The sequence below is a fragment of the Aotus nancymaae genome, unplaced genomic scaffold (assembly GCF_030222135.1).
Source record: "Aotus nancymaae isolate 86718 unplaced genomic scaffold, 86718_ANA_hifiasm-v0.15.2.pri h1tg000040l, whole genome shotgun sequence".
In the NCBI taxonomy this organism is placed as follows: domain Eukaryota; kingdom Metazoa; phylum Chordata; class Mammalia; order Primates; family Aotidae; genus Aotus; species Aotus nancymaae.
The window spans coordinates 27,831,620-27,851,193 of NW_026988454.1; the positions used below are offsets into that span (position 1 = coordinate 27,831,620).

A 19,574-nucleotide genomic window follows, 5' to 3' on the forward strand; every position below is an offset into this window, starting at 1 on the left:
CTACGGGACCTGAAGTTTCCACCTGATATCCAGGTTTTGTCCATGGATGTACCACCACATGTGAGACTGCCTGCATGTACTAGGTTATGACTTCAAGTTACAACAGAATAATACACACACACACACACACACACACACACACAAACTTCTGATAATATTAGTATAGTACTAAAGGAAAGGTTTAGAAGGTGATTACCCCCAAGAAAGCATTGCATTAAGCTATACCAATCCAATGAGAATATACTATGTCTTTTAAAAACCTTATTACAAAAGAGGCTGGGGGCTGAGGAATGAGATTGAAGGTGACAGACGAGGTGGGAGTAGCAGAGGGGAGCACCATCTCACATCTGGTTGCAGCTCTGAAGCTGTGGCTCAGGCTGACCCTTTGCTCACCTGTGTTGATGCTGCCACACACACAGGCAGCACTATCCCGCAGGCACTATGCTTGCCCATGGGCTGCTGTCCACGCTGTTGCAAAATACCTCTGTACCCATGAACTCTGCCCAGATCATGGATCATTGCCTCATTTGTGGCACTAATTCACCCATGACCTCCAACCCCTTTCAGGGTTTAGAGTGCCAAGACTCTGCTGCCACTGCCCATTCTTCCTCTTACCTTTTCCCATTGTCTCTGATGTTTGCCCTCCAGATGGTGGGGAAATGTGCCATTCTTAGGTTTGCACTTTTAGCAGAGGTACCACTAGATTGAGGGCCTCTTGGGCCCTAGTAATACTGTTTTGATCTACCACTCAGCAAACTGAATTGAAGTCTAGCTTTACAAAGCTTTGATGTTTTCTCTAGCCCTTTCTTTCCCATAACACACAAAACTTTCTTCCCAAGGCACACGGATAAGGGAAACTGAAGCTACTTCTTTCCCTTTATACACAAGATATTTGTAAAGAGAGCATTTGCCAAACATCATTCACAGAAAACACAAACTGTACTTCATCCCAGGCTTCATCTCTTTTTCTTTTCCTTTTTTTTTTTTCTTTTCTTGAGACAGAGTCTCACTCTGTCGCCAGGCTGGAGTGCAGTGGTGTGATCTTGGCTCACTGCAACCTCTGCCTCCCAGGTTCAAGCGATTCTCCTGCCTCAGCCTCCCCAGTAGCTGGGACTACAGGCACGTGCCATCACATCCAGGTAATTTTTTGTATTTTTAGTAGGGGGTTTCACCATGTTGGCCAGGAGGGTCTTGATTTCCTGACCTCATGATCCACCTGCCTCGGCCTCCCAAAGTGCTGGGATAATAGGTGTGAGCCACCACACCCAGCCTTCAAATCCCATTTTTATATCCTTATTTTCCTTGGGTCTTTTTCCCTAAAAATCTGTTTTCCACTTACGTTACCAAGTTGTATTGAATATATCTGTACATGTTCTCCAGTTATTTCTAGAGCAAAATGAAGCAGAATTAAGCAAGCATACTAGGTACATATATGGGCTCATGCCACATGTGGTAAGACTTTCCACCGAGTCACTAGGGAACCTGAGAGCACCATCGCTGCTCCCATTGTCCCACAGGTTCATCATAAAATCTTGACTGACTGGCTTCCCCTTCTGTTTTCATTTACTTTGGCATAAAGGGGTATCATAGCAGTTAACCTATCTCTGGGGTGTGTTCAGGTTTAATGAATAAATGTGTATAATGTCTTCAGAGCACCTTACTTGAGATGTGCTGTAACTGCACATTATTAGAGCTGCTATTACAGCACCACCTCGGGACCCTTAGCCTTTAAGCTAGCTGGAGACGGGAGGTCTCGGAAATAATAACAGCCATTCTCCCAGTGTGTCTTTCTCCCTGAAACCTCAAAGATCTTCAAGACATTACCTTATTAATGTAAAACTCAGCACGAGATAGATGGGAATGACTCCTGAGTATTTCTTGTTTCCAGGTGGGAGACATCAGGCAACACTTTTGCATTTACACACGGCTCACCTGAAATGTGAGCACTTAACCAACATTGTTCATATAAGAGAGAAGCCCTACTTCATGGTTTCTCTGCAGAGACACAGCACTGGGTGATGCTGCTGTGAACAGTGGCTCCAGTCTAGTATTACTTAAGCCTCTCAGGATAGTAATGAAGGAATCAAGCCACATCCATATATTAATAATCCTAATGGTGATCTTTTTTTTTATCTAACCATAATTTGGCAGAAGTTTGCTTAAGAAAGCATCCAATTTTTTTCTATAGTAATATCAATTGAATGCACTAGAAGCCTTTATATGTAGTTATATGGGTTATTGATTACTTTTAAATGGCTGACATGTTGGTGCTTATTTCAAATTATGACACACTTTTCATAGTTAAGAAATCATTACTGAGTATCAGAGCATGTTTGCCTAGAAACTCATTATTTGAAGGATAAAAAGGCCATTGGCTAAAACAATTATAGTATCCGCCTGCTTAAAAGTAATTCAACTACGTTTCTTTCTTTTCTATTATTTTAAGAGGGAGTCTTGCTCTGTTGCCCAGGCTGAAGTGCAGTGGCACCATCTCGGCTTACTGCAGCCTCTGCCTCCCGTGTTCCAGCAATTCTCCTGCCTCAGCCTTCTGGGTAGCTGGGATTACAGGTGCACGCCACCACGCCCAGCTAATTTTTATATTTTCAGTAGAGACGGGGTTTCTTCATGTTTGTCAGGCTGGTCTCGAACTCCTGACCTCAGCGAACCACCTGCCTCGCCTCCCAAAGTGCTGGGATTATGCATGTGAGCCACTGCACCCGGTGTACATTTCTTAAAACTCTTCTATAAATCAGACAGCCCTTTCTTACAATTAGTCTTAATTGAGAGGCAATAATTTTATCACCTTAAGTCTTAGTATTATGCTGTCCTCAATACCTAGCATGATATGCCCTGATGAGTTAAACCTTTATAAAATTGCTCTTTGGGCTCTTCAGTAACAAAGTCTTTTTGAATTGAGCTCCAAATGGACCTGGTTATACTGAACTCTTCAAGAGTATAATTACTATTATTCATGGTGCTTTCAATGTTGAACCTTTTTTACCTTAAATTTTTTTCAATATTTTATAAGTGATTGTTAAAGTTAACTCCATAATTCCACTATGTAACACTGGCATTACATTCTGAGATGATGGAGATTTTAGTGAGTTGTCTGCTTACACAAATATGTATTGGAAATAGTACAAGCCCCTGGGCTCTCTGTCACTTGGTTAAACCTCGGGCATTTGGCTGACATCATTCTTTGGCATTTGCCTTTCTGCTCTCAGTCTTTTACCAACGGGTAATGGAAATATGGTTGTCAGCCTCAAATTATCCAAATGTGAGGAAATTAACTCCTTATAACATTCTGACTTTCCCATTTGAGCCCCACCTAACTCCACATGGCCCCAGCACCTCTATATTCAGCTAGTGGGAAAAAAATCCCAGACAAGCTCAACGTCAGACATTTAACTTAGTCTTAGGCCATTTGCAGTGACCGATTCCTCATGCTTCATGTAAAGGCAGAAGAAGACAGCAATTTACCCAGGCTAGTTTATAATGATGTATGTTATAAAAGCATTCCTCCTAGACACCTGCAGCAACTAGCCTCGGCTTTGAAGCATGAGATTTGATTTCTCCATTTTAGCATGCAGGCATACAAATATTGTTATTGATCATAAAATTATCCAGTCCTTTAAAAATACAGCTACACTATTTGATTAAAGTACTTTCCACTGCCATAAATTTCAGGCTGACTCCCCCTCAGTGCAGAAATTCCTTTCCACTTGGTTTTTTAGAGTGTCTGCCATTAATTTCCTTGAGCAATTCTTTAGTATCATGTCAGTGGATAGTTTAAAAAAGAGGAACTGGCAGGTTCATTTTACTATCAGCTTAGCAGAATACTAAACTGTCATCGCTAGTAAAATACAAAGTTTTGCTGCTTTCTAACTTTCCGGAGAAAAGTACATCATCCTCTCTACTGGACAAGAGACCAGGAAAAATAGAAAAAGCCTGTAGTGATACAGTCTTGGTCTCATCACTCATTCATTCATGCATGGACATTACTCAGCAATTCTTGAGTCCTTGTATTCTCTTCACCCAAGGCAGAAAATCAGTTCACCCAAGTGGGCTACAACTAGTCTGCATTTAGGAAGAGGGCACCATCACTGTTTGGTGGGAGCCAATCCTAGTATATGCGTTACAAATCAGTTCAAGTTCTGACTCATAGCTTTCTTTCGGACCAAAGAAAGATATTGGGGCCAGTGTATTATAGAATGAATTTTGAATTTTCCCAGGAATTAAACTTAATTTACCACTAACCAAAACAGAACACTCCAGGCTATTTTTGACAACAGTTCTTTTATTGAAACAATTAGAACAATTTCCTAGTAATTTGAGTCCAAAGATACTACTTTCCTGGGAATATTTTGAAAATTAGTTTTTAGCATCAATTATTAAGGATAAATTTACATATTTTTCTTTGCTATTTTAGATTTGGCCTTAGGAAATCCTTTGGAAGCTTGCCCTCAAAAAAACAAATCATTTGGAGCCAGCAATCAATCAAAATTTCAGCCTGCTTGATTACCAAAAAGACCAAGTAAGAATAACCTCTCATCACTCTTCATGTTAGCATATGTCAGCGCTGACAGCAATTTCTACCTATATTGTGAGTTGGTTGAAAAGATAGATTTGGTAACATTATTTTTTTCCATGTTTTGAACACCAAAAATATGGCCTTTGATTCCTGGCTGTAGACCTTATTTGATGGACTTAATATTGCTTTCAGTGAAAAAAGAGTGGTTAGTAATAATCAATGTAATTTTAAACCCCAGTGTTTTTATTTATCCCAGAGATCAATATCTCCATAGGAGCACTGCTTTCCATCAAAGACATTACGGAGAAACTCTGTTCATCAGCTTAACCATATCCATTTCTCAGCACCAATGATTAAATAACTTCAGCCTGTATGAATTTGTTTGGGGTGTCCTTAAAGTAGGCTAATTCTGTTCCAGTTGAATGTCCTTGATTATATGGTACTCATACAGAAGAAGATTACAAACACTAGAAACGATTCAAATGTCTTTGTGTTAATTAAATTGCCAGAAATTTTATCATGAGGTTGTAATGATTCCAAGGTCCTGGCAGGATGTGGCTCCTTTAAAACAAGCAACATGCTGGACCCGTAGCCTTCCTTTGCTGACTTAGCAGAGCTGCAATCAGCCTGCATGCTAGAGCCCCTGGGAACTGAGCAAAGCAGCCCTTCAGTACTAAGTGGATGTACAGAGGTTTTGCAGGAAGATTTTTAAAATGTGTGTCAAATATCAAATCTCGAACGTGCTCAAATCAGGACAAGGTTTTAGAAAACTTCCTTTATAAAGTCCAATACTGCTATTATAACTTGGAAATGCAACTTTTCACCTTCACAGACTGCTAGAACTCATTTCATGAACAATATTTTAGGAATTGTCTATTGATTCTTTAGAACTTGATAGGAAATGTCCCCTGCATTCTTCTCTCTAGCGCAAACTTTGAAAAACCCTCTGGGAGAGTATTTTCTCCTAGTTCGGCTATGAATTTGGGAAGCTTATGATGCAATGTGAAAATGAATAATGTGAAATTGTTGGTGCAGAGATAGCAGCCAGGTCCACTGAAAACGTGCGCATGTTCTCAAAGAGGCTGGATGGGTTGCTATGAAAGGTGTCTCCCTGGAGGTTTTATTCTCCGTGAATTGTCTCTTCGAATAAGTTATCCAAAGTAAGACACTTGGATTTTTCTCAATTGCAAGAAGCCCTCTTGCTTAGACTGTTGAAACATTTTACACTTGAAATTTGAAGCCAGGTAAACTTTCATACTTCTTTTGGAATCTGACACTACCCAGTTTACTGAGAGATTTGCCAAGATTTGACGAACCTTTCTATGAACTTCGGGAAATTTCACGCTAGTGCTCAAACCGGAAACGAGGCACATTTCATGAGGTGTCAGATTTCCTTCTGACCAGCTTGCCAGCCTCTTCCCCCAGGTTGTATTAATTATTTCCTGCCTCAAGATGCAAGAGAAAGATTAACTGGCCTCACACACTACCAAATAAAATATTTACAAGGAAAAAGGAGTCCTACCAAAAATGTATCTGAAGAAGATGACTTCACAATATCATGTCATTTTTATCTGGACTCATTATTTAACCAGTGGTGTTGTTACAACACAGATAGTTTTCTGTGAAAAACAGAAGCACAATGGGGATTAAAAGTATATTATGACTGTCTAATAATGACAATAAAAAGACCCACAGTAGTAGCGTCAGAGGGAAGAGAAGGAGGGAGTGAAGAACTTTTGAAGATGTTCTTAGTAAATTTACCAGTGGATTCAGTGACCCAATAGAGTCCTTGATGTGGAAGAGGAAAAAAAAAAAAACATGCAGCTTACAAAATTTTACAATATTAGTACACCCAGGCAAGCCATTTTGTAATTCTTTCCTTCTTTTCAAATGAATGAGGTTTTCATGTGATATTTATTTCTCAAATGTTTGTGGAAACCAGGCTTCCTCAGCCTCGGCACTATTGACATTTTCGGTTGGATGAGTCTCTGTTTTGGAGGGCTCTGTCCTGGGCATTGTAGGATGTTTAGCGGCATCGCTGCCCTCTATTCACTAGATTCCAGAAGCACCGCTCCCCCCGCACAAGTCATGGCAGTCAATACCCATCTCCAGACATTGCCAAATCTCCCCTGTGAGGCAAAATTGTCCAAGTTACAACCATTTGTTTAAATCTTATGTGCCCTATGTCTCCAAATGTTCCACATTCTGCAATTTACATGTCAATGTTTTGTTTGTTTGTTTTCCCATGCATTCAGAGTACTTTATATATATAAAGACCATAATTGCTCAATGTCTCCAAGGAACATCTAGAAACAGTTACGGAATCTATGAGTTGGAAGAGACTGTAGGAAAAAGAGGATCATAACAACAGCAGCAGCAACAGTAGCAACAAAATAAAATTAAGTTCAGATCTATTAATGAGGAAACAAAAAATGCCCTAAAAAGAAACTACAAATATCAATAACCTTTTGAAACTTTTGAAGGGCCAGCATGTGAAAATGATTGCTAGCTTTTTCAGCAAACTACTATGGGTGTGATGTCCAGCACAATAGTCACTAGTCTATTGTATTTTGTGATTATTTACATTGTATTATGTTGTGATTATTTATGTTGTATTGTGTGATTATTTACATCTAAATTTAAATAAGTAAAATTAAATAAAATGAACATCTCAGTTCCTCAAGTCACAAGTGTTCAAAGCTACATGTACCTAGTGACTACTCTATCAGACGGTGCAGGTAAATAATATTTCCAGAGGGGATCCAAGATGGCCGAGTAGGAGCAGCTCTGGATTGCAGCTCCCAGCAAGAGCACAGAGGGTGAGTGGTTGCTGCATTTCCAGGTGGATTTTTATTGTCCACAGACCAGGAGATTCCCAGGCAGAGGAGTGCCACAGGTCTCCAACGCGGCTGTTTCAGCTGGTACGGCGGGTCTCCACACAAAGAAAAACTCACACAGGTCCGGGCGCTGTTTCAGCCGGTGACTGGAGCACCTGGGAGACAGAGTTGCCCATTCAACTGATAAAAAGGGGACTGAAATAGGGAGTCAGGCCAGGAGATTCGTGGGTGAAAAAGTGCCACGAGTCTCCAGTGCAGCTGTTTCGGCCAGCGCAGCAGGTCTCCACACAAAATCTCACACAAATCTGGGCGCCTTTTCAACAGGTGACTGGAACACCTGGGAGACAGACTTGCCCATTCAACTGAAAAAAAGGTGACTGAAACAGGGAGCCAGGTCAGGAGATTCCTGGCCAAAAAAGTGCCACAAGCCCCCAGCGCAATCCAGGCGCCATTTCAACTGGTGACTGGAATGCCTGGGAGACAGAGTTGCCCGTTCAACTGAAAAAAAAGGGGTCTGAAGCAGGGAGCCAGGTGATCAGGCACAGCCAGTCCCACCCCCACAAAGACCAGCAATCTGAAACGCTCTGGATTGAGAATTTCACAGCAAGCACAGCTGAACCCAGTATGGTCCAGCTCTGTGGGGGAGAGGCATCTGCCATTACCAAGGCAGTCCACCACTACCGAGGTAGTCAGCCATTGCTGAGGCAGTCCGCCATTGTCGAGGCAGTCTGCCATTACAGAGAGAGTCTGCCATTACAGAGGCATGCTGTCATTGCTGAAACAGTCCTAACTATACCCCTATAAACAGGACTGCAAGGAAGTTCACATGACAGCTTGGCAGAGCCCACAGCAGCTCAGCAATGCCTCTACTGGCAGACTGTGACTAGGCTGCCCCTCACTGGGCACGGCATCCCTGAAAAAAGGCAGCAGCATGACAGAAACTTATAAATAAAGCCCTACCTTCCTGGGACAGAGCACCTGGGGGAAAAAAGGCTGTTATGAGTTCTGCTGCAGTAGACTTATACATAACTGCCCAGAAGCTCTGAATGGAACAACAGAGCTCACAGTTCACCACTTGAGCTCCTATAAAGGACAGACTGTCTCCTCAAGCAGCTCCCAGACCCCCATATATCCAAAGAGTCACCTCATAAAGGAGAGCTCAGACTGACATCTGGAAGGTATCCTTCTGTGACAAAGATAGCAGAAGAAGAAACTGGCAGCAACCCTTCTGCAGCCGCTGCAGGTGAGCCCCAGGCAAGAAGGGTCTGGGGTGGACCTCTAGCAGTCCTACAGCAGAGGGGCCTGACTGTTAGAAGGAAAACTAAGAAACAGAAAGAAATAACTCCATCATCAACAAAAAGGATGTCCACTCAGAGAACCCATCTGAAAGTTACCAACTACAAAGACCACAGGTAAATAAATCCACAAAGATGGGAAGAATCCAGTGCAAAAAGGATGAAAACACCCAAAACAAGAACACCTCTCCTCGTCCAAGGGATCATAACTCCTCACCAGCAAGGGAACAAGGCTGGATGGAATGAGTCTGATGAATTGACAGAAACAGGCTTCAGAAGGTGGGTAATAAGAAACTTCTCTGAGCTAAAAGAACATGTTCTAACTCAATGGAAAGAAACTAAGAACCTTGAACAAAGGTTTGACGAAATGCTAAAGGGAATAAACAGCTTAGAAAGGAACATAAATGAATTGATGGAGCTAAAAAACAACACAAGAACTTCACGAAGCATACACAAGTTTCAATGGCCGAATTGACAAAGCAGAAGAAAGGATATCAGAGGTCAAAGATCAACTCAATGAAATAAAAAGAGAAGGCAAGATTAGAGAAAAAAGAGTAAAAAGAAATGAACAAAGCCTCCAAGAAATATGGGATTATGTGAAAAGACCTAATCTACGTTTGATAGGTGTACCTGAATGCGACGGAGAGAGTCAATCCAACTTGGAAAATATTCTTCAGGATATTATCCAAGAGAACTTCCCCAACCTAGCAAGGCAGGCCACATTCGAGTCCAGGAAATACAGAGAATGCCACAAAAATATTCCTCAAAAAGAGCAACCCAAAGGCACATAATTGTCAGATTCACCAGAGTTGAAATGAAGGAGAAAATGCTAAGGGCAGCCAGCGAGAAAGGCTGGGTCACCGACAAGGGGAAGCCTATCAGACTCACAGTGGATCTCTTAGCAGAAACCCTACAAGCCAAAAGAGAGTGGGAGCCAATATTCAACATCCTTAAAGAAAAGAACTTTCAACCTAGGATTTCATATCCAGCCAAACTAAGTTTCATAAGCGAAGGAAAAATAAAATCCTTTACGAACAAGCAATTACTCAGAGATTTCATCACCACCAGGCCAGCCTTACAAGAGCTCCTGAAAGAAGCACCAAACATAGAAAGGAACAACCAGTACCAGCCACTCCAAAAATGTACCAAATGGTAAAGAGCATCAACACAATGAAGAAACTGCATCAACTAATGGGCAAAACAACCAGCTAGCATCAAAATGGCAGGATCAAATGCACACATAACAATATAAACCCTAAATGTAAATGGGCTAAATGCCCCAATCAAAAGACACAGACTGGCAAATTGGATAAAAATCAAAACCCATTGGTGTACTGTATCCAGGAAACCCACCTCACATGCAAGGATGCATTTGGGCTCAAAATAAAGGGATGGAGGAAGATATGTCAAGCAAATGGAGAGCAAAAAAAAAAAACAAAACAGGAGTTGCAATCCTAGTCTTTGATAAAATAGACTTTAAAGCAACAAAAATCAAAAGAGACAAAGAAGGACATTACATAATGGTAAAAGGATCAATACAACAAGAAGAGCTAACGATCCTAAATATATATGCACCCAATACAGGAGCAGCCAGATACATAAAGCAAGTTCTTAATGACTTACAAAGAAACTTAGACTCCCACACAGTAATAGTGGGAGACTTTAACACTCCACTGTCAATATTAGACAGATCAATGAAACAGAAAATTAACAAGCATATCCAGGACTTGAACTCAGACCTAGACCAAGCAAACCTAATAGACATTTACAGAACTCTCCATCCCACATCCACAGAATATACATTCTTCTCAGCACATCACACCTACTCTAAAATTGACCACGTAATTGGAAGTAAATCACTCCTCAGCAAATGCAAAATAATGGAAATCATAACAAACAGTTTCTCAGATCACAGTGCAATCAAATTAGAACTCAGGATTAAGAAACTAACTTGGAACCGCACAACTTCATGAAAACTGAACAACTGGCTCCTGAATGTCAATTGGATAAACAATGAAACGAAGGCAGAAATAAAGATGTTCTTCAAAACCAACGACAACGAAGACACAATGTACCAGAATCTCTGGGACACATTTAAAGCACTGTCTAGAGGGAAATTTATAGCAATAAACGCCCACATGAGAAGGATGGAAAGATCTAAAATTGACACCCTGTTATCAAAATTGAAAGAGCTAGAGGAACAAGATAAAAAAACTCAAAAGTTAGCAGAAGACAAGAAATAACTAAGATCAGAGCAGAACTGAAGGAGATAGAGACACAAAAAAACCCTTCGAAAAATCAAATCCAGGAGCTGGTTTCTTGAAAAGATCAACAAAATAGACCACTAGCCAGATTAATAAAAAAGAACAGAGACAAGAATCAAATAGGTGCAATAAAAAATCATAAAGGGGATATCACCACAGATTCCACAGAAATACACACCAAAATCAGAGACTACTATGAACAAATCTATGCACATAAACCAGTAAACCTGGAAGAAATAGATAAATTCCTGGACACTTGCATCCTCCCAAGACTAAACCAGGAAGAAGTCAAAACCTTGAATGGACCAATAACAAGGGCTGAAGTTGAGGCAGAAATTAATAGCCTACCCACCAAAAAAAAGCCCAGGTCCAGATGGGTTCATAGCTGAATTCTACCAGATATACAAAGAGGAGCTGGTACCACTGCTTCTGAAACTATTCCAAACAAGCCAAAAAGAGAAAATCCTTCCCAAATCATTTTATTAAACCAACATCATCTTGATACCAAAACCCAGCAGAGACTCAACGAGAACAGAAAACTTCAGGCCAATATCCATGATGAACATAGGTGCAAAAATCTTCAATAAAATACTGGCAAACTAATTGCAACAGCACATCAAAAAGCTTATCCATCATGGTCAAGTAGTCTTCATCCTGGGGATTCAAAGCTGGTTCAACATATGCAAGTTTATAAACATAACTCACCACATAAACAGAACCAAAGACAAAAACCACATGATTATCTCAGTAGACGCAGAGAAGGCCTTTGACAAAATTCAACATCCCTTTATGCTAAAAACTCTCAATAAACTAGGTATTGACAGAATGTATCTCAAAATAATAAAAGCTACTTATGACAAACCCACAGCCAATATCATACTGAATGAGCAAAAACTGGAAGAACTCCCTTTGAAATCTGGCACTAGACAAGGATGCCTTCTCTCACCACTCCTATACAATATAGTATTGAAAGTTCTAGCCAGAGCAATCAGGCAAGAAAAAGAAATAAAGGGTATTCAATTAGGAAAGGAGGAAGTCAAATTGCCTCTATTTGCAGATGACATGATCGTATATTTAGAAGACCCCATCATCTCAGCCCAAAATCTCCTGAAACTGATAAGCAACTTCAGCAAAGTCTCAGGATACAAAATCAATGTGCAAAAATCAAGCATTCCTATACACCAATAACAGACTTAAAGAGCCAAATCAAGAATGAACTGCCATTCACAATTGCTACAAAGAGAATAAAATACCTAGGAATACAACTAACAAAGAATGTAAAGGACCTCTTCAAGGAGAACTACAAACCACTGCTCAACGAAATAAGAGAGGACACGAACAGATGCAGAAACATTCCATGCCCATGGTTAGGAAGAATCAATATTGTGAAAATGGCCATAGTACCCAAAGTAATTTTATATTAAATACTATTCCCATCAAGCTACCAATGACTTTCTTCACAGAACTGGAAAAAAACACCTTAAAGTTCATATGGAATCAAAAGAGAGCCCACATAGCCAAATCAATTCTAAGCAAAAAGAATAAAGACAGAGGCATCATGCTACCTGACTTCAAACTATACTACAAGGCTACAGTAATCAAAACAGCATGGTACTGGTACCAAACAGAGATATAGACCAATGGAACAGAACAGAGGCCTCGGAGGCAAAGCCACACATCTACAACCATCTGTTCTTTGACAAATCTCAGAAAAACAAGCAATGGGAAAGGATTCCCTGTTTAATAAATGATGTTGGGAAAACTGGCTAGCCATGTGCAGAAAGCAGAAACTGAACCCCTTCCTGACACCTTACACCAAAATTAACTCCAGATGGATTAAAGACTTAAACATGAGACCTAACACCATAAAAACCCTAGAAGAAAACCTAGGCAAAACCATTCAGGACATAGGCATAGGCAAGGACTTCATGACTAAAACACCAAAAGCATTGGCAACAAAAGCCAAAATAGACAAATGGGACCTAATCAAACTCCACAGCTTCTGCACAGCAAAAGAAACAGTCACTAGAGTGAATCGGCAACCAACAGAATGGGAAAAAATTTTTGCAATCTACCCATCTGACAAAGGGCTGATATCCAGAATCTACAAAGAACTAAAACAGACTTACAAGAAAAAAACAGGTGAACCCATTCAAAAGTGGGCAAAGGATATGAACAGACACTTTTCAATAGAAGACATATATGAGGCCAACAAACATGAAAAAATGCTCATCATCACTGGTCATTAGAGAAATGCAAATTAAAACTACATTGAGATACCATCTCACACCAGTTAGAATGGCAATCATTAAAAAATCTGGAGACAACAGATGCTGGAAAGGATGTGGGGAAATAGGAACACTTTTACACTGTTGGTGGGAGTGTAAATTAGTTCAACCATTGTGGAAGACAGTGTGGCGATTCCTCGAGGACCTAGAAATAGAAATTCCATTTGACCTAGCAATCCCATTACTGGGTATATATCTAAAGGATTATAAAGCATTCTATTTTAAGGACACATGCACATGAATTTCACTGTGGCACTGTTTACAATAGCAAAGGCTTGGAACCAACCCAAATGCCCATCGATGATAGACTGGACAGGGAAAATATGGCACATATACACCATGGAATACTATGCAGCCATAAAAAATGATGAGTTCGTGTCCTTTGTAGGGACATGGATGAACCTAGAAACCATAATTCTCAGCAAATTGACACAAGAACAGAAAATCAAACACTGCATCTTCTCACTCATAGGCGGGTGTTGAACAGTGAGAACATAAGGATACAGGGAGCAGAGCATCACACACTGGGGTCTGTGTGGGGGGAACCAGGGGAGGAACAGTGTGGGGTGGGGAGTTGGGGAGGGATAACATGGGGAGTAATGCCAGATATAGGTGATGGGGAGGAAGGCAGCAAACCACATTGCCATGTATGTACCTATGCAACAATCTTGCACGTTCTTCACACGTACCTCAAAACCTAAAATGCTATAAAATATATTTTAAAAAATAAAAGAATATTTCCATCAGGGGTAAAAGGTCTACTTGGTCAGTGCTGCTTAGAATGCAGAGGCAACAGGTGGAAATTACAGTAAGATAAGTTTCAATTAAATATATATTTTTAAATTTTAAATATTGGAGCTTTGCAACAGTTATTCTCTTCAATAAGGTTCAAGTAGATACCAAGAAAGAGTTCTTGCTGGGTAGACTGGTGCAATGGATGAACAGAATCCTCTAGCCCAGACTCAAAAGTTCCTATGCACAGTTTTTATAATGTTTTGATGTAATAAATTTTTCATAATTTCTAAATACAACCCCATGAAATTGAAAGACACATTCATATTTTAAAATTAGGACATTTCGAATATTATATAACTTCTCAATTAAGACAATATTTACAAAATAAAGACTGCTTATTTAAAATTTTCCCCTGTGGTAAGACCTGTTCACACCTTATCTGCCTTCCAAAAGAAAGTATATATTTTTATGTTAGTATTCTCGGGTGAATTCCAGCCACTTATAAAATATGAACCTTGGTCATATGCCACTTTAGTTCATACAATATCCAATCTCAAAATTTAGCTCTTTATTATAGGAAATGAAAAACAAGGACTGAGGATGCTTAGAGCATGAGAGGGTCATCAGAGTGAAAGTCAAACACTACACCACCTTGACAGGGAAAATATTGCTCTTATATGTAGCAAAACAACTTCCAGTTAAAGAAAGAAGTCCTGGCCAGGCGCGGTGGCTCACACCAGTAATCCCAGCACTTTGGGAGGCTGAGGCAGGTGAATCACGAGGTCAGAAGTTCAAGACCAACCTGGCCAAGATGGTGAAATCCCGTCTCTACCAAAAATAATACAAAAAAAATTTAGTCGGGCACAAGGGCAGGAGACTGTAATCCCAGCTACTCAGGAGGCTGAGGCAGGAGAATTGCTTGAACCTGGATGGCAGAGGTTGCAGTGAGCCGAGATCGTGCCACTGCACTCCAGCCTGGGTGATACAGTGAGATTCTGTCTCAAAAAGAAAGAAAGAAAGAAAAAAGTCCTCTGGAAGGCATTTGAAATTCAGGTGATAGTTGACGCTAAATTATCCTCTAAAAATACTCTCCCCTCCCAAAAAAAATGCCACATATACAGTTGACCCTTGAAAAACATGCATTTAAACTACTTCAGTCCACTTACACATGGATTCTTTTTCAATAAATATATTGGGAAAAATTTGGAGATTTGTGTCAATTTGAAAAAACTTGTAGGTGAACAACATACATATCCTAGAAATATCTAAGAAATTAAGAAAAAGGTATGTCAGGAATGCATAAAATATACGCAGATACTACTGTATTTTATCATTCACTGCCATAAAAGATACACAAATCTGTTATAAAAAGTTAAAATATATCAAAACACACACACATACCAACAATACTTGGTATCATTCAAAGTTGAAAGAAATGTAAACAAAATAAAGATGCAAAATTAAATCATAAGTGCACAAAATTAATTGTAGTACATACTGTACTACTGTAATAATTTCATAGCCATCTCCTATTGCTATTGCAGTGAGCTCATGTTGTGAGTATCCGCTTAAAACACCATGTGATGCTAATCATCTCCACGTGAGCAGTTCCAATTCCATATTGCTATAAAAAGTGATCTCTTGAAGTTCTCACTTATTTTCCATCATGTTTAGAATAGCATAAACCTTGAATAATACCATGGAATCCATGGGAAGTGCCAACAGTGAAGCTGGAAATGCCCATAAGAAGCAGATAAAAGTCATGACATTGCAAAAAAGAGCTCAATTGCTTAACATGTATGGACTGTAGACTGAAGTCTGCAGCTGCAGTTACTGCCCTCTTAGACGATTCATCTTGTAAACAGACAACATAAACTTACAGTATGGAATACAGTACTGTAAATATATTTTCTCTTCCTCATGATTTCTTAACAACATTTTCTTTTCTCTAGTTCATTTTATTGAAGGGGTACAGTATAGAATACTTATACAAAAATACACATTCATCAACTGCATTATGGGTAAGGCATTCTGGTCAGTTTTGTGAGTCAAAAGTTACATGTGGATTTTTGACTGTATGAGAGGTTGGCACTCCTAATTCCCAAGTTGTTCAAGAGTCAATTTTACTTCTCTCTTTATTTATGAGCTTTTTTTTCCCCAAAATACAAAGTCCATTCACAAAGCATGTACACATGCACAGGCACAGTTTACGAATCTAATTCACTGAATTCCAGAGAATCAACTGGTACTTACTGAGGACTTTATTTTGTTTTAAAGATTTTTATTTGTCTTACCTTTTACTGTTGGTAAGACAAAAAGAAGACACAATTCCTGCCCTCTAGGAAGCTTAGTAGTTTAGATGTATTGTAGTCACACATAAATACAATAAAAGAATATCTGTAGATAGTACAAACACAAACACACAGGGAAATTAGTGTTGACACGGTAGAGATTGCTACAGCTACAGCAGTCCATGGAGGCTTCATGGAGGGCATGAGAGGAGTAGGGCTTAGACGCCTGGATGAAGAAGTGAAAACCAAACTCCGGATGAAAAGCAGAATGTGCAAAAGCAAAGCAATATCCCAATGCAGGCAAAGATGAGATGTGAAAATTTGGAGTAGGATAGTGAAATGATGGTTGAAAAATGGAGCAGGGTCCAATAGTGTGTGGCCTTAAAAGCTAGGTAGAGGATCATACACCTAATGTGTTAGTAAACAGGATGTATTTACACTCTTGTTTAATTAAGGGGCACAATTAAATAGAACCTAGGACTGTCACGGGTATAGACCATAGAATTAATGGAGGATGGGTGGAGGAGAGTAATTACTAGAGGGTGCCTCATCATAAGGCTATTACAGGGAATCGAGTCATGACAAAATGAGTGCTGGGATTGATTTGTGGATGATGGTGAAGGCTAAGGAAGATCATTCTAGTGATGAAGAATATTAAATATTGGTATGGATTAGAGTCAGGAGCTTGACATACCTACTGGCTAAATTCACATATAGGCTTCTCTAAAAAGAGGATAGCAGGCTGCCTGTTTCTCAAAGAATCTTTCAGCCTCATGGTGCTCTGGCAAAGGAGAATCACAGAGAAATTAGGCTATTTCTTTTCTCCATCTTTATTCTGCCATTCCTTGCTGAGCTGTGGGCATGCTGGAGCAGATCACATACTTTCTCTGTGCCTCAGTTTTAGCATCTATAAAATATAAATTGGTTTGTTATCCAACTGACACAATGCTACCAAGCTTGTGAATATAGGACCATAGGAAATATTAGGCATTTGAGATATTAAAAAAAAAACTTTCATAAATAGGAGACGTACACCACCTAAAATTAGTACAGATTTCTACCTTTGAAACCTGCATATTTCTTATCCTGCAGGTACCCAGAATTCACCATGGACAAATATATTCACACACACAAACTCTTAACAGTAGAGAATATTAAAGTCCCCATATCTTCTAACGTTCCAGAATTGCAATGATGAGTTATAAATGTGAACTTTAAAAAATATATAGTCAGATACAACGCTCCGCCGCCGCTGCTGCCGCGACCCGGACTTCGCGCCAGCACCCTCCTGCCGACAGCTCCGCCACTATGGAGGACATGAAAGAGTACAGCAACATAGAGGAATTCGCAGAGGGATCCAAGATCAATGCGAGCAAGAATCAGCAGGATGACGGTAAAATGTTTATTGGAGGCTTGAGCTGGGATACAAGCAAAAAAGATCTGACTGAATATTTGTCTCGATTTGGGGAAGTTGTAGACTGCACAATTAAAACAGATCCAGTCACTGGGAGATCAAGAGGATTTGGATTTGTGCTTTTCAAAGATGCTGCTAGTGTTGATAAGGTTTTGGAACTGAAAGAACACAAACTGGATGGCAAATTGACAGACCCCAAAAGGGCCAAAGCTTTAAAAGGGAAAGAACCTCCCAAAAAGGTCTTTGTGGGTGGATTGAGCCCGGATACTTCTGAAGAACAAATTAAAGAATATTTTGGAGCCTTTGGAGAGATTGAAAACATTTAACTTCCCATGGATACAAAAACAAATGAAAGAAGAGGATTTTGTTTCATCACATATACCGATGAAGAGCCAGTAAAAAAATTGTTAGAAAGCAGATACCATCAAATTGGTTCTGGGAAGTGTGAAATCAAAGTTGCACAACCCAAAGAGGTATATAGGCAGCAACAGCAACAAAAAAAAAGGTGGAAGAGGTGCTGCAGCTGGTGGACGAGGTGGTACGAGGGGTCGTGGCCGAGGTCAGGGCCAAAACAGGAACCAAGGATTTAATAACTATTATGATCAAGGATATGGAAATTACAATAGTGCCTATGGTGGTGATCAAAACTATAGTGGCTATGGCGGATATGATTATACTGGGTATAACTATGGGAACTATGGATATGGACAGGGATATGCAGACTACAGTGGCCAACAGAGCACTTATGGCAAGGCATCTTGAGGGGGCGGCAATCACCAAAACAATTACCAGCCATAGTAAAGGAGAACATTGGAGAAAACAGGAGGAATTGTTAAAAGTAACCCATCTTGCAGGACGACATTGAAGATTGGTCTTCTGTTGATCTAAGATGATTATTTTGTAAAAGACTTTCTAGTGTACAAGACACAATTGTGTCCAACTGTATATAGCTGCCAATTAGTTTTCTTTGTTTTTACTTTGTCCTTTGCTATTTGTGTTATGACTCAATGTGGATTTGTTTTTACACATTTTATTTGTATGATTTCATGTTAAACTTCAAATAAATGCTTCCTTATGTGAAAAAATATATATATATATAGTCAAGGTAATTTTTCTATTATATTATTTAGTACTCTAGAAAGGAAAATGTGAAATGAACATTAAGACAAAATGACAGATATTCATGAGCAGTTGTTACAAAGTGAGAAGAAGTAAATCATTTCTTTATAACCAATACCACTAAAAACCAATTAGCATCTCCTGGTCATCAAGCACAACACTCCCAATCTAGGAAAGGACTACTGTATAATACTAAGGGGCCACACAGGAAATACTATACCATGTCAATGTCAAATAAGAAAATTTTTCAGAGGACATCTCGTTCAACACTTTCACTGTAAGTGGGGAAGAATCTGATGCACAGGATGATTAAGTGGCAAGTCCAAGGTCACAGAGTAATTAGTGTGAGGGACAGAAGTGGAATCCTTAGTCCAGGGATACACCGCTCAGTTTTTTGTGGGTCAGAATTCACTTGGGTGCCATATTGAGCAATCATGGATGTGCCACTCCCAAAAGTGATATGATTTCTCCCTCTGAGGTTCCAATCCTTGTCAGAGACCAAAACTGAACAGTGGCAGAAAAGGGTTGGAAAAGTAAGGGTAAGACAAAGATATGGAACATTCAGATTAAAATTCTCCTCAGAGGAGGTCTGGTTATCTCTACTACTTGTCCTCATTACAAGTATCTAGTCCTAGCGGCCTGCAGGAAGGAAAAGGAGGAGTTACATTACAACTTGTATTAGAGATAAAATATCTGCTAGTTCAAAACATAAAGAAACTTAAGGGGGAAATTTCTCTTTTTCGTGTATTAGAAAACGTGAAGGCATTGCTGCCGAAAAGTCAGAAATAGGGACCAAAAAA

The 19,574-nt window shown here is 39.7% G+C and overlaps 1 pseudogene; it reads left to right on the forward strand.

Moving 5' to 3' along the window:
- Positions 1–17,530: 17,530 nt before the first annotated feature.
- LOC105732415 (heterogeneous nuclear ribonucleoprotein D-like) lies at positions 17,531–18,530 on the forward strand (annotated as a pseudogene).
- The last annotated feature ends 1,044 nt before the right edge of the window (positions 18,531–19,574 follow it).